Source organism: Mesoplodon densirostris, chromosome 3 (genome assembly GCF_025265405.1).
Source record: "Mesoplodon densirostris isolate mMesDen1 chromosome 3, mMesDen1 primary haplotype, whole genome shotgun sequence".
Classification (NCBI taxonomy): domain Eukaryota; kingdom Metazoa; phylum Chordata; class Mammalia; order Artiodactyla; family Ziphiidae; genus Mesoplodon; species Mesoplodon densirostris.
Genome location: NC_082663.1, coordinates 174881869 through 174897280, shown reverse-complemented (window position 1 = coordinate 174897280; position 15412 = coordinate 174881869). Strand labels below are relative to the sequence as shown.

General features: G+C 45.6%; 1 long non-coding RNA gene across 3 annotated transcripts in view; it reads left to right on the top strand.

Moving 5' to 3' along the window:
* The window catches only part of LOC132485986 (uncharacterized), a 52574-nt gene extending 43352 nt beyond the window's left edge, over positions 1 to 9222 (top strand). For 2 of the 3 annotated variants that reach the window (XR_009531429.1, XR_009531430.1), the window contains 5 exons: positions 980 to 2172; positions 4682 to 4899; positions 5789 to 6527; positions 6630 to 7071; positions 9004 to 9222. This is a non-coding gene — a long non-coding RNA (uncharacterized LOC132485986). The remainder of the gene's footprint in view (positions 1 to 979; positions 2173 to 4681; positions 4900 to 5788; positions 6528 to 6629; positions 7072 to 9003) is intronic. The other variant, XR_009531431.1, reaches the window with a different exon arrangement.
* Positions 9223 to 15412: the final 6190 nt, after the last annotated feature.

Genomic DNA, 15412 nt, shown 5'->3' with positions numbered 1-15412 from the left:
CTATTCCCAGCTTCTAGAGCCACTCACATTCCTTGACTTGTGTCCACTTCCTCCATCTTGAAAGTCAGCAACTCTTCTTCTTCCCTCTCATCTTTCTGACCCAGCACAGAAAGGTTCTCCATCTTTAAGGAGCCAAGTAATTAATTAGGTTCACCTGGATAATCCAGGATACTCCTCCCATCTCAAGGTCCTTAACCTTAATCCCACTCATGAAATCCCCTGGAAAAATTGAAAGATTCTGGGGTTAAGTCATGAATATCTTTGGAGGGTTATTACTCTGTCTACCACTGCATCCAATATCACTTTGGAAGGACTGGCTTCTCAGAGCAGGTAATTTTCTCTCAGCAAAGAGCTATGGGAAATGAGGCCAGTGAAAGGGAATTTTGGATAAAGGGAAGAGAGATGAGGCATTGGCCATAAATGTGTTAGCAGGCCTGCGAGGGATGCGACAGAAAGAGGTTCTTGGCTTCGTGGAATCCAGGTTGCTCAAAGAAGAAAGAAATACTTAACAAATGCCAGAAAGTTAAACTTTGTGTGTCTTAGTTTCCTTTCTGATTCTGATCTGTTCTGCCAAGGAGGAAGTAATCTTCACCTGCCATGAATAACCGTTAATACCTTGCCCCATGATTTTAATTTATTGATTGATGGGTTGTTATTGGTTCATTGCTACCAATAATTGAAGGATGTTTTCTTTGCTGGCTTGGTGAAGCTTCCAGGTGTTATCAGATCAGGCATGACTTTGGCTCACCCAGCTCATGGCATTGGCTCTGAATGCCGTCATTGGCTCCTATAGTGGTTTCAGCCACTAATCAAGGACCTGGTGGTGTGTGACACAGACCTTTACGTCATTTCTGGATCTTCCTCTCCACAGAGTGCAGTAAGTTATTTTGCTAAGATGCTGTTTCAAGTCGTTTTCTTTTTCTTTCTCTCTCTTTGCCATCCTCCTTTCTCCCTCCTTCCTCTATTCGTTTCTTTCTAGTTTTCTGTTGTTTTAGGATCAAAATAATGGAAAAGAACAGAAACCAATTCAACTCAGGAAATAATCCAAAGGTGTAAGAAGGACTGTGCTGGGGCTTCCCTGGTGGCACAGTGGTTAAGAATCCGCCTGCCGGGCTTCCCTGGTGGCGCAGTGGTTGAGAATCTGCCTGCTAATGCAGGGGACACGGGTTCGAGCCCTGGTCTGGGAAGAGCCCATATGCCACGGAGCAACTGGGCTCGTGAGCCACAACTACTGAGCCTGCACGTCTGGAGCCTGTGCTCCGCAACAAGAGAGGCCACGATAGTGAGAGGCCCGCGCACCGCGATGAAGAGTGGTCCCCGCTTGCCACAACTAGAGGAAGCCCTCGCACAGAAATGAAGACGCAACACAGCAAAAATAAATAAATTAATTAATAAAAAACTCCTACCCCCAACATCTTCTTTAAAAAGAATCCGCCTGCCAATGCAAAGGACATGGGTTCGAGCCCTGGTCCAGGAAGATCCCACATGCCACGGAGTAACTAAGCCCGTGTGCCACAACTACTGAGCCTGAGCTCTAGAGCCTGCAAGCCAAACCTACTGAGCCCACGTGCCACAACTACTGAAGCCTGCGTTTACAGCAAAGGAATCTATTTCCTGGTTCTCTCTGGGGGATGAGGCAATAAGAGACTGAAGTACCACTGCCTTGGGGAGTGGGTGGCAGTTTGCTGCCTGTTGATGTAATGCAAACTAAGGCCAGAGGGAGGAAATGGCCACTTCTGAGGCCACAGGTGGTTATAGATTTTCAAGTAAAGGGTGGTTGTAATTCTCCCACATGTCCTCCTGGAGAGGGATGGTGGGGAGATTCTTGCTCACAGTTTGTTCCCAGAGAAGTTATGGGTTGGGCTTGGACCTTCTAGATGCTGCACAGTGGGAAGCCAGAGTCTCATCGAGTGCTAACAGAGGTCACAGCTCTTGGGAACAGAGGTTGTGACACAGAGGAAACTCCCCCTCCTTCCCTGACCACACCCTGGCTTCTCTCACCCAGTCACACACATCATTCCAACAGAGGCAGCTCTGGGCAGGACATTTGGAAAAGGCATTAGAGGGGTTGAAACCATTGCTGTGGTGTCTTCAAGAATACTCCTTGGGAAACCCAAAGGAAAAAGAGATAGTGGAGCCAAGAAAAGCTACTAGAACTTTCTTCAGCTTGAGGTATTTTATATATTTGAGTCATAATAACCACATTAATATTAAGAATTATAATATGACTGTTAAGGCACAGTTATGTGCTAATCATGGTTTTACATGGATTATCTTTAGTCATTACACTAACTCTGCAAGGTAGGCATTATCTGTATCCTACAGCTATCGAAGTTGGGAAAGAGAGAGATTAGGAGAAATGTCAAAGACCACAGAGCATGTGTGGTGGGGCTGAGATTCAAGTTCAGGTTCATTGATTTTAAAGTTTATTTTCCCCTTCCTTCCTTCCTTCCTCCCTCCCTCCCTCCCTCCCTCCCTCTTCCCTCCCTCCTTCTCTCCCTCCCTTCCTTCCTTCCCTCCTTCCTCCCTCCCTCCCTCTTCCCTCCCTCCTTCTCTCCCTCCTTTCCTTCCTTCCCTCCTTCCTTCCTTCCTCCCTCCCTCCCTCTTCCCTCCCTCCTTCTCTCCCTCCCTTCCTTCCTTCCTTCCTTCCTCCCTCCCTCCCTCTTCCCTCCCTCCTTCTCTCCCTCCCTTCCTTCCTTCCCTCCTTCCTTCCTTCCTCCCTCCCTCCCTCCCTCTTCCCTCCCTCCTTCTCTCCCTCCTTTCCTTCCTTCCCTCCTTCCTTCCTTCCTCCCTCCCTCCCTCTTCCCTCCCTCCTTCTCTCCCTCCCTTCCTTCCTTCCCTCCTTCCTTCCTTCCTCCCTCCCTCCCTCTTCCCTCCCTCCTTCTCTCCCTCCTTTCCTTCCTTCCCTCCTTCCTTCCTTCCTCCCTCCCTCCCTCTTCCCTCCCTCCTTCTCTCCCTCCCTTCCTTCCCTCCTTCCTCCCTCCCTCCCTCTTCCCTCCCTCCTTCTCTCCTTCTCTCCCTCCCTTCCTTCCTTCCCTCCTTCCTCCCTCCCTCCCTCCCTCCCTCTTCCCTCCCTCCTTCTCTCCCTCCCTCCCTCCTCTCCCTCCCTTCCTTCCTTCCCTCCTTCCTTCCTTCCTTCCTCCCTCCCTCCCTCTTCCCTCCCTCCTTCTCTCCTTCCCTTCCTTCCTTCCCTCCTTCCTTCCTTCCTCCCTCCCTCCCTCCCTCTTCCCTCCCTCCTTCTCTCCCTCCCTTCCTTCCTTCCTTCCTTCCTCCCTCCCTCCCTCTTCCCTCCCTCCTTCTCTCCCTCCCTTCCTTCCTTCCCTCCTTCCTCCCTCCCTCCCTCCCTCCCTCTTCCCTCCCTCCTTCTCTCCCTCCCTTCCTTCCTTCCCTCCTTCCTCCCTCCCTCCCTCCCTCCCTCTTCCCTCCCTCCTTCTCTCCCTCCCTTCCTTCCTTCCCTCCTTCCTTCCTTCCTCCCTCCCTCCCTCTTCCCTCCCTCCTTCTCTCCCTCCCTTCCTTCCCTTCTTCCTCTTCTATTTTCTTTTTGCCATGCTTGCTTAATATCTTCTTTTAAAAGAAAAAAATGTCATGCACTTAGTGGAGTTCCCTTTGTGTCCCTCCCTTGTCTCATCCCCCTGCCTTCCTGTCTAGAGGCAAGCTGTCAACTGACCTTAGTGAATGTCACTTCAGTCCTTCATTATGTATGTCCATGGCCATAAATGTTATATAGTATGGTGTGTTTTAAAATTTTACGTATATGAAAAAGGGCTAAAAGTATTTATTTACACAGAAAGAAATACAAATGGCTATTAACTATAAGAAGAGATTCACTGTCTCATCAAAAGAGCAATACAAATTAAATCACATTGAGATATTTTTTAAACCTGTCAAGTTGGTCAGTACAGGCACTCAAGATTTGGTAAAACAGTGCATAGAAGAGGTTGTGGGGAAAGGGGCACTCAGACTGATCGTGCGTGAGTGAATTGGTATAATCTCTATAAATGGTAATTTGACAATCTCTATCATAAAAGCAAATGCAGAAAATTACAAAGGAAATTCCATTTCTGGGAATTTGCCTTTAGATACATTTGTGCTTGTTCGAAAGCACACGTGTTTAAGGTTATTCATTGAAGTATTGCTTGTAATAAAAAAGACTAGGAAAAAATCCACATATCTATCAGTAGGGGACTGGTTGAATAAATTATGGGGCATCCCCTTAATGGAATCCTCTGCAGTTCTAAAAAAGAATGAAGACACTCTCTATGCTAATATGGAAATTTCTCCAATACATTTTAAGTGAAGACAAAAAAAGTGCAGAAGAATGTGTATAGTATGCTACCTTTTGTGCAGCAAAGGGGAAAATGAGCCTGCTTATCCACTGGTTTTTGTATGTGCATAAAGAAAGTCTGAAAGTTTACATACAAAAAACTAAAAACAATTTTGCATGTGGGAGGAAAGAGGGGTGAGAGGAGGGAAGGAACATATTTAAATGAATTCCTTAAAGATTTTTTTGAACAGTGTGGATGTACTATGTTACCTATTCCAAAAATTAAATTAAAAAGTTAGAGTGGTATCATACAGTACATGTCATTCTGCCACTAACCTTTTCCAGTTTGCTTTATGTTTTCGAGGCCTATCCATGTGGTCATGACCTTAATCTTTCCATTAATTATGCTGCCTTGAGCTGTAGGATCTTACAACTGAAAACGCTCCTTGGGATTACCCAGCTCTCAACTTTCACATTACAAGAAAGAAAACTGAAGGTGCAAAAATGGCAAGTAGTTGGCCCAACAGGTCAATGGCAGAAATGGGATTGACCTCAGATCTTTCCACCCTGATTGGGAGTCTGGCTGCCTTTCTACCCCCTCGCCCAGTGCCAAAAACACCTCCCGATTCTAAAAGGTTAGTAACTTTATGTGTTATCCTTTCCTAGGGACATCTGCCTTTAAAAAACAAAACAAAGATAAGCAACAACATTCAACAACAAACTGAGTGGTCACCATTTTATGCAATAGGGATTATTCTGCCCTTAGAAGTCAGAGAGAGATGCTTTGGGGTGAGGGGAATGGTTGGCGGGAACGCTAACAGTGGTGGTGTTGGCAGCCAGGGCTGGAGTAAACTTTCTAGTATCTCCTCTCCCTTCTCCTCCAAAATAAAGAAATAGGAAAAGAAAAGGCAAATATAAACAAAATGCAACTAGGTCATCATAAGATAGGTTCTGCCTTCAGCTCAGGAAGGAACTAATTAGTGGTTTGGATTGGTGACCGTATTGTTGCAAATATTGTTAAGGTAACAGAATGTTATTAGATTTTTTGTTGCCATAGAGACAGTCAAAGCACTAAGAAGCCCCTTGCCCTGCCCCCATAGCGAAGGAGACCTCTGCTGGTCAAGTCCTCTGGTCCATTCCTCTGCCATTAGGCAGGACCCCATTGACCATCCTGACAGGTGAGGACCTTTTAGGATTTATCTAGATAAATGACTTCAGACCTTCTGGAGTTGTTATAGTCAAGCACTGTGTCAGAAGTGGTGAGGATACAAAACCATATAAGATACGTACTTTCACCTCAAATTAAATGGCATGGATGGGTACCTCCCAAAATTTTATACCAAAATATTTGTAACAGTGGAGGAGCAGCAGCGATGTGAAGCAGCCCTTCCCAAGCTTGGAATTTTGGTCACATTTGGGATTTTCACATACTATTTCATGCAAATGCTGGAATTCACTTCTTAATATAAATATGTTTGCTTTAATGTCCACATTTACATTCTATTAACCATTTTTTCTCCCCAGTCTTCTAGTAAAATCGATGCTCCAAGAAGATACCCTGTGTTGACCAGTGACTTTGGATGTCTTATATGTGGATCCCAGCCTGGATCTTTGTGTACTCAAGTTTGAGAAGCATGGATTAGCCAGGAGTTGGCAAACATTTTTTTTTTTTTTTTTTTTTTGTAAAGAGCCAGAGAGTAAACGTTTAGGCTTTGTGAGCCATACTGTTTCTGTTACAAATACTCAACCCTGTCTTGTAGTGTATCAAGAGCAGCCATAGACAATATACAAATGAATTAGATGGCTGTGTTCCAGTAAAACTTTATTTACAAAACAAACATATTTGGCCCATGGCCTGGATTTGGCCTGCAGGCTGTAGTTATCAACTCCTGGGTTTGACAATAAATGCCCAAGAGAAATAAGAAAGAAGAGTGGGAGTAGAAATTCCATTGATCATTGAAGGCTACACAGTATTTCAAAGAGCAGAGAGGACATGGCAGCATTATTAATAGAGGGCCAGTATAGACAAAAGCGAATATTTTTAGGTTTACATATAGGTAGGAGACAGGAAGGACAGTAAGTAAATCAGTTTGGCTTGAGGAAGGAACTCATGTCCAAGAGAAGCATTCTAAAATATCAAGGCTGGAAGGGACTTTGCTGATTATTTGCTTCTCATTGTATTTCCCATTGATGGGGAAATCGAGGTCAGAAGAGACCCCAGATCTGGAAAGAAGCTGAAGAGTGGTGTGCCTTGAATACTAAGGTAAGGGATCTCTGTTGTGCCATGTACCAGCTAGTGACGTTTCAGCATTTCTTCATTTGAATGTTTATTCATTAATCAACTTCCTACATATCTTGTGACCAGATGTCCGAAGAGAATTTCCTTTGGGATGGAGTTAATTCTCACCCATTGTATACCATTGTGAACTACCCCGTAGAGATAGTGACAAGACACACCTGGAGCAATCAACTGGACAATTGCCAAGGATCCAGAAACTTTAGCTTCTCCTCCTGCTGTCAACTTGCTCTGTAACCTGGACCAAATCCTGAGCCCTCCTCTGGTTTTCCCCTTCGTTAAACAAGAAGCACTCATCCTTGTCCTTCCATCAGAACCGGTGACCTGTTATTCTGTCACTTCTCTGCCCCTTTCTCCCACCACCAACATCAAAGTCATAAATGACCGTAGGACCCTGGAGTGGGAGGTGCCACAACTTTGCGTGACCCCGATATTCATTCACTGATTTGTTTTCCCACTAATTATTGACCACTTCCCATGCACTGGATGCTGAGGATAAACAATGAACGAGGTAAGCAGGCTTCTGCCCTCACAGAGCTCACATTCTAGTGGTATGAGATGGTGGGGAACATAATGTACAAGTCAACAAATAAAAGAATTTCAGCTGGAGATAAGTCCTGTGAAGGAAATTGAACAAGGTATTGTGATAATGACTAGAGGGGCTCTTTTGGCTGGTCTAGCAAGGGAAGACCTCTTTGAGGAGAGACCTGAAGGATGGGAAGAGCCATCGATGGAGCCTCCTGGGCCAAAGGAAGAGCAAGGGGCAAAGGCCATGAGTGTGCTCTGTTCGAGGTACAGAGGGAAGGCGTGTGTGTCTGCAGGGTGGTGGGTGAGGGGAAGATGGATGGTAGACAAAGATGAAGAGGTTGACAACCTGAAATTGATGAGTTTTCATCTGGGCAATCCAGTGACTCAATCTGGTTTATATTTTTAAAAGAGCATCCAGGGGCTTCCCTGGTGGCGCAGTGGTTGAGAGTCCGCCTGCCGATGCAGGGGACACGGGTTTGTGCCCCGGTCTGGGAAGATCCCACATGCCGCGGAGTGGCTGGGCCCGTGAGCCATGGCTGCTGAGAGGCCACAGCGGTGAGAGGCCCGCGTACCGCAAAAAAAAAAAAAAAAAAAAAGAGCATCCAGGCTGTTACCTGGAGAATGACTTGGAGAGATTAAGAGTAGAAGTAAGATAATCAACAAGGCTTGTCCAGGTGGGAAATAATGGTGGCCTAGATCAGACAGTAGCCATGGAGACTGAGAGAAGGCACTGGATTCAGGATATATTTTGGAAGCAGAAGAAACAGGACCTGTTGAGCAATTAGACGTAGGCATTTGGGGTGGTGCTGGTGGTGGTACTAGGTGAAGGGAAAGCGGAAATCGAGGATGAGCACTCAGGTTGGGGCTTGAACAACCAGTAAGTTGTGGTATCTTTTACGTTGTTTGTTGAGATTGGAATGCTAGTTTTGGGTGGGGAGTGTGGGGAGTGTGGGCAGTCAGTTGGTCCAACATGGGTGTGCTGAGGCGAAGATGCCTGTGACACCTCCAGGTGGGGTGTGCACTTGGCAGCTGGAGATATGTTCTTTGTGTGTCTCCAGTCTTAAAGGGTTAGCGTTCTCTCTAACACCCAAACAACAATCTTGTGAGACTTGATTTGCTTGACCACACATTTTATATCTCTTCCCCGGAATGTCTGGGACTCTAAAGAAGAGCTGTGAATTCCATGGATCCATCCTAGATTCTACATTTCGCCTCCGCCAGACATCCTGCTCCCACCTCTGCTCAACCCTTTGCTACCACGTGACTTCTCTCCTCATCCTGCTTGGTCCCAGCGTGGACACATTTAAGGGACCTGATACATAGTGGCAAAAAGCTCTTCCCATCAACAGCAGAGACCTATTTCCCCACATTCTCACCAACATCGGGCAGTATTATTTGCCAATTTGATAGGTGATAGATGGTGACACGTTTCAATTTGTATTGCAAAGATGTGCTTTTAAACAATAAAACACTCTCTCTGTGTAAATTGCAATACACAGAATCATTCAAGTGCTCACAATCACGATTAATTACTCAGAAATTTCAGGGTGCGGATAATAACAGAGGCTACCATTTGTTGAAACCCCTCAGTGTACCAGGCACTGCAGTCGTGATACCTCTTTTAATCCCCATAGCATCCCAAATGTGGTACATGTTATTATCATCTCTCTTATAATGGATGAGGAAACTGAGGCCAAGGAAAATTAAGTAACTTGTCCAAATGGCATAGCTGGGCATCACACCCCAGGTCAGGGAGAGTGTTCCTAACCATTGCCTGCCTGCCTTCTGCTGTCCTGAGAAGGAGGCCAGCCCAGGACTGTTCCTCACCCAGGATGACAACATTAATTGAACTCCTTCTGGAAATTCTTGTCACTTCTTAGCCTCCCCTTCTAACCTTTCTGTTTTCTCTTCCCAGGTTTCTAGATCCTTTGGGGGATTTACTTCTCATTGACGTCTGATCATTATAACTCTCTGTGATCCTCCCTCAGCAAAAACACCCAATTCTACAGAGTTCTATAGAAATAAAATGGGACTGAATAACCTATAATACAATTGGACCAAGATGATTTTAAGCATTGTTAAACAGGGTTTGAGAGCACACAATTGGTGATGTTTGTGTTTGAAACCCTGGCAATCTGAGGCTCCTTAATAAATTGGGTATAATTGGAGTTATTGGGTATCAGCCTTTTAAAGACTCAATTCTGATGGCCAAATGCCCTTCCAGGTAGACTGGACTCCCACCAGCTGCTTGAATATGCCCACTTCACATGATGATGTTCTTTCAGGCCTGAAGAGGTGCAATCTTGATCCATTGGCCATCAAAGGCAATGCTACAAGGGAAAGAAGTGGGGCTGTCAACAGAAGAAATTGCAGCCTCAGTAATTTGTGTGGAAGTGAGTGACAGAGCATGACTACCCCACTTACCTCTTGGGGGTGATGAAAAGTTATGAAGTGAGTGTGTATGAATGTCAGACCTTTCAAACCCATGTTTATTGCCAAATCCTTCCCTTCTGACTCTGAGTCACTGTTCCAGCCACCTGCTTCTCACAGCAACCTGAAGTCCTAAAATCATGGGGTCTAGGATGTCACCCTAATTCCTCTCAAGGCATAGCTGTCCCTTTAGAGTAGAATGAAAGTAATATCATGGCTGACAAATAAGGAACAGAGAATTAGAAAGATGGGCTATTTGAAAACCAAAACTGCCTATTATAGGCTCTGTCTTGGAAACAGGAAGAGGAAGATAGACTGAGAGGGGAGGTTAGTTTTTAGTAACTGTTTTTTAAAACTAACAACAGAGGAAAAAAGACCAGAACCACAGACAAAGTTAACATTTCGTACTTCAGAATCATTTGATCGTTAAAAAACTCCCTAGTCTTAGGAGGGGTTGTCCCTAGATAAGTGGTTCTGTTCTGAACTGGGTGAACATGGATGAAATATAGGGTCTCTTCCCCAAATCACTCCTCCTCAGTATCCCATGATGATGGAAATCCCCGGGGTTAACTTTTCTTTCCTTTTGGCTAGAGTTAGGAATTGCATTTAATGCATTCCACTCCTGTGTCTCAGTTTACAGATGAGCTAACTGAGGCAGGGAGAAATAAAACAATTAGAGCAAGTCCATACAGCTGGTAAACCACACAGCCCAGGATTAGAACCTGGATTTGTTTGATTCCAAACTCTATCACACCAGTGGGCCCAGTATATATTCACTCTTTTAGGATTGGGTACCTTCTCTGTCAACTCCGTTACATGGTTCACTAAGCAAGTAGCCAAGAGCTCAGACTGTGATGGACTTTGGGGTCAGGAGGGAGTGGGTTTGAGTCTTGACTCCATCACTGATCAGTTGTGTGACTTTGGAAACCTAACCTCAGTCTACTCAAAAGGAGTCCAGGCTGTGAGGATGAAGTCCAACAAAGCATGTGGTAAATATTTCACAAGACTATTTTAATTTTTTAAAGCTATATATTCTCTAGTCATGAACAAGCAATGACAGAACCAAAGAATAGACAACAGTGATCAGAACAGTAACTAACACTGAGCACCCAGGATGGATTAGACGCTGTGTTAAGTCCCCTCCATGTACTCTCTTCATTCGTTCTCCTAACAATTTAATGACGTCTGTACAGTTAACAACCTCAGTGCGCAAAGAAAAAGCACATCCAGCTACAAGTAGAGGAGCCAGGAATTGAACCTCGGTGGATGGACCTGGGAGCTTGTGCTCACCACCAGGAGGTAAGCTTGCATGGGCCTTCTTGGGAAATTGGAAGGAGGTGGTACTTAGGGAGGGTACATAGGGGGCTTTGGTCCTGGGGGCAGCACGTGGGCTTTGGGCATTGCAGGGCGGGGAAGAAGGTGACAAGAACAAGGGGAAGACAAGAAACCCATGGAATGGGGAGTTGGGTGTTTGAAGCAGCTGTCACCTGTAAGATGATGTTGAGGTAGAGTGACTGAAGCTGAATTCCCAAAGTGAATCTATTGGATCTACTCTTTCCTTAGAGATGGTCTAGTCTGGTGGTCCCTTAGAGTCCCACAAGGGGTGGGTGGATGGAGGTTGTGGGGTGAAGTTTTAACAAATGGATCTTCAAAACCCTCTTGTTTACATCAGCCACAGGAATTCCACTTTTTTCTTTTTTTCTTTTGAGGTACAACTTACATGACATAAAGCACGGGAATTTCAAAGATAAAGCTTGATGAGTTTTTATACATGTATACATCTGTGTAGCCACTACCCAGATCAAGATAAAGAACACTTTCTGCACCCCTGGGCAGGCTCTGTGCTGTCCCCTCCCAGTCAGTATCCTCCCCAGAGGTAACCACCTACTTGATCTTGCCTGTTTTGCGACGTCATGTCAATGGAATTACAAAGTTTATCCTCTTTTGTGTCTGGCTTCTTTTGCTCAAAATTATATCTGAGAGATTCATCCACGTTTTTGTGGGTAACAGTAGGCTGTCCTTTTCTGTTGCTGTGTGGAATTGTATTGTATGACTGCACCGCGATTTATTGATCTTTTCCACTGTTGATGAACATTGGTGTTGTTTCCAGGTTTTGGTATTATGAACATAGCTGCCATGAACATGCACACACAAGTCTTGTGGTAGACAAATGAACGCATTTCTGTCGAGTGTATACTCATGGATGTATCGTGGGGTGGCTGCATGTTTAGCTCTGGTGGGTAGAGCAGCTTTGCTTTTGAATAGATGTTGCATAGAATGGGGAATCCTCATAAGGTTTCACTTGGGGAAAGGGTGTGGTTGCTTAATTTTTTTTTTTTTAAAGAAAAAGTTTAAACTCCTCCAGTGTAATCCTCTGCATTTACAGATGCAGAGACTGAGTCTCAGAGAGGAAAGTGATTTGCTCAGACTCAAACTGCAGCAAAGCCACGTCTAGAACCCGATTACTAGACTGAAAATGTCTTATGGGTTTTTGAGCTCTCTAAAATAGGGGCTACATACCACTCAAACTGGATGCTGGTCAGATGTGGAAAGGACACCACAATTTAAGTCAGAAGCCCTGGGTTCAAGCCCTAATATTGTCACTACACAGTGTGTGACCCAGGGCAAGGCACCTACTGCTGGCAACCTCAGTCTCCTTCGCTTGGAAGTGGATGCCCCTGCTTGACAGCATTGCTGGATTAAAGAAGATCATGATATGGAGACACTGTACAGGCTGAGAAGCATCATAAGTATCATTATTGTCAAACTATATTCTAAGGGGTTGCTCTGGTAAGCATGCTGTTTTCTTGCAATATTAATGCCTATAATAGTTCACCGCTTTACATTTTATTTTTCATCCTCATTTATTAATTTTTAATGAAAGCTTTTCCTCTTCCATTAAAAAGCTAGTGTGGCAGACAAAGTTTTCCAAAGCTAGCCACAGTAACGTATATCCCATCCTACATGCTGCTCTTTTTTTTTTTTTTTTTTTTTTTTTTGCGGTATGCAGGCCTCTCACTGCTGTGGCCTCTCCCGTTGCGGAGCGCAGGCTCCGGACACACAGCCTCAGCGGCCATGGCTCACGGGCCCAGCTGCTCCGTGGCCTGTGGGATCTTCCCTGACCGGGGCACGAACCCGTGTCCCCTGCATCGGCAGGCGGACCCTCAACCACTGTGCCTCTAGGGAAGCCCCATGCTGCTTTTTGATGGGACATTTTAATAATGTGACACATCTCCATTGAAGCTGGGGCAGGGGAGTGTCAGCTTTCTCTCCCCTCACACCTGGACAGACCTTTGTAACTATCTCGACTAACCAAACTTGGCAGCAATGATGATGTGTGAGCATGAATCCAGAGTTAGAGAGGAAAAGTCTACATTTTGGGATATTTCCTAGAGAGAACAGAAACATCCCTGGGAGGAGACATGCAGTGTTGGGTTTTTCTTGTTTTTTTTTTTTTTTCTGATTTCACTTTGTAGTCCTTTTCATTTCTCAAGGTTCTTCATTTAAAGTTTCCACCAAAAGGAAAAAACATATCTAGCTAATGCCCCCTCGGGTTAAACCTGAGATTAGACCTGTGTGCTTCATACATTCCAACTCAGGTGGAGTTTTAGTCCTTAGTGAAGAGCCCAGTGACTCCCGGAGAAAGGCCTGGAGGCCAGATCCTCCTCTGGGAGCTCAGAGGGGATGGGAGTGCGGGTGAGGATGCGCCTGGGATGATGGTAGCTCCCCTGAGCCTAAGAGGCCAGCGGACTCCTGGTACCCTGAGCCCTAAAGGCCAGAGGACACCGACAGGTGTGTGGCTGAGAGTCACACAGAGAACTGAATTTTTCCCTCTTGACTTTCCCCTGAGAGCTCTAAGTTTCTGCGAAAGAAGGTCCTTCTGTCAAGAAGGTCTTTATTACAAATTTTAAAATAGTAAGTTCCTCACATACGTAAATTGCTTCACATATTGGGAAGCAGGTTCCCATATGTTACTTATTTGATTTTCCCAATAGCCCTGTAGAAAACCAGAGGCTGAATCATCATCTTCATTATCGTGAGCATCTTAATTTTCTGTTTAAAGGAATTGACAGGGTAAGGGCTTTGTCCAAGATCCCACAGCTAGCAGTCAGAAATGCCAGTGAAAGAACCATGTCTTCTGGCTTCTGGGCTAGTTTCCTTTACTTCCTCACAGACTCTGTCCATGGGGGAGTAGGAGTTTGGGGCACCATAGCAGATTGGCAGAGCTAACTTGAGGGAGTTAAATTACCTCCTCACCCTTTCACCCCTCAGACTACCCCAAAACTCTTTGCTTTATGCATGGTGTTGTCTCTGTGGAGTAAAATGCCTTAGGCTGGTCATCTCTGTTGCCTCTATCAGAAAAGAAACACCCTATCAGTCATTTACATTTTAGTGAGAATTTAAGGACTTAAGTTTTCTCTCTCAGAGATACTTGCATTTTACATCTTAGCTCTCATTGTGATTTTTGACACCTGGAAAAGTCATTTTTAGCATCAGTGAGCAGATAGAAGAGGCATTTTCTCAGGGGCAGGGTGGAAGTGCATGGAGAAATTTTATAGACACCCCCATCCCCAATGACATCATGTCAGTAGATGCTAACTACTTGAATCAGAAAAATTCAGTTATCAAATATCTGGATGCTGAGTGCTGGGGACACAGTGATGACTAGACTGTGGTCCATGGAGGGAGTCACAGTTTGGGTGGGGAGACAGGCAAGGAAGCAAGTAATGGTAATACGATCTGGTCAGTGCTATATAGATGTGAGTGTTCAGAGCACTATGGGTGCGTGGGGGAACTGGGGTAGGAGTGGGGGGCACATCAGAGCTTCCTTAGAGGAGGTGACATCATTTGGGTTGAATCTATAAAAGGCAGTGGAACTGCCATCTGTTGAGTATCATAGTCCAGGTTCTCTGCAAGAGCAAGTCTGAGGGATTATGTGCTGATACTATGGAGGAGTACAGCCCCAGGGAAGCAGGTGTGAGGAAGAGGTGAGTGTGTGGAGAGAAAGAGAAACGAGCTGGCTGATTGCTCCATCGGGCTGGGCATCCTCCGAGAGGCCTTATGGAGCTCTGTCCCTGCAGTATCCTGTGTGGGGGATGGAGAGGAACTATTTCTTCTGGTTCTTTCCCATTTCTGGTCCCCCAGTGGCTAAAGTTCACCCTGGGGGGAGTTCACTCTCATGCATTTTTAGTTCAAGTCACAGCCCCCGCAGCTGGCAATTTCTCTGAGTCTGAGTCTCACTGGTGAACACTGGTAGCCATGGTGCTGGCAGAGGAGGTCCACGTAACCTAGAGGGGGTGCATCGGTGAGGTGCCAGGATGTTTACATGCACTGGAGTGTCTCATCCTCACAGTAACCCTGGGTTGTGGGTTGCATTGTGTCTCCCCCACCCAAAGATATGTTGAAGTCCTAACCCCTGGTATCTGTGAATGTGACCCTATTTGGAAATAGGGTCTGTGCAGATGTCATCAAGATGTAAATGAAGACAAAGTCGTACTGGTGTAGGGCTGCCCTTAATCCAACATAACTCTTGTCCTTATGAGAAGAGAAGAGACACAGAGACAGTGATACATGGAGAGAAGAAAGCCATGTGCTGATGGGGCAGAGATTAGAGGGATGCGTCTGCAAGCCAAGGAGTGCCGAGGAGTGCTGACAGCACCAGAAGCTGAGAAAAAGGCATGGGGCAGATTCCCCCCTAGAGCCTCGAGAGAGAGCATGGCCCTGAAGATAATCTTGGACTTCCAGCCTCCAGAAGAGTAAAGCGAGAGAACAAATTTCTGTTGTTTTAAGCCACCCGCTTTGTGGCACTTTGTTACGGCAGCCCTAGGGGGAGGGATGAGCCTGAGCAGAGGCACAAGATGCAAATGAAACCTGTAAAATGAGACCGAGGTGAG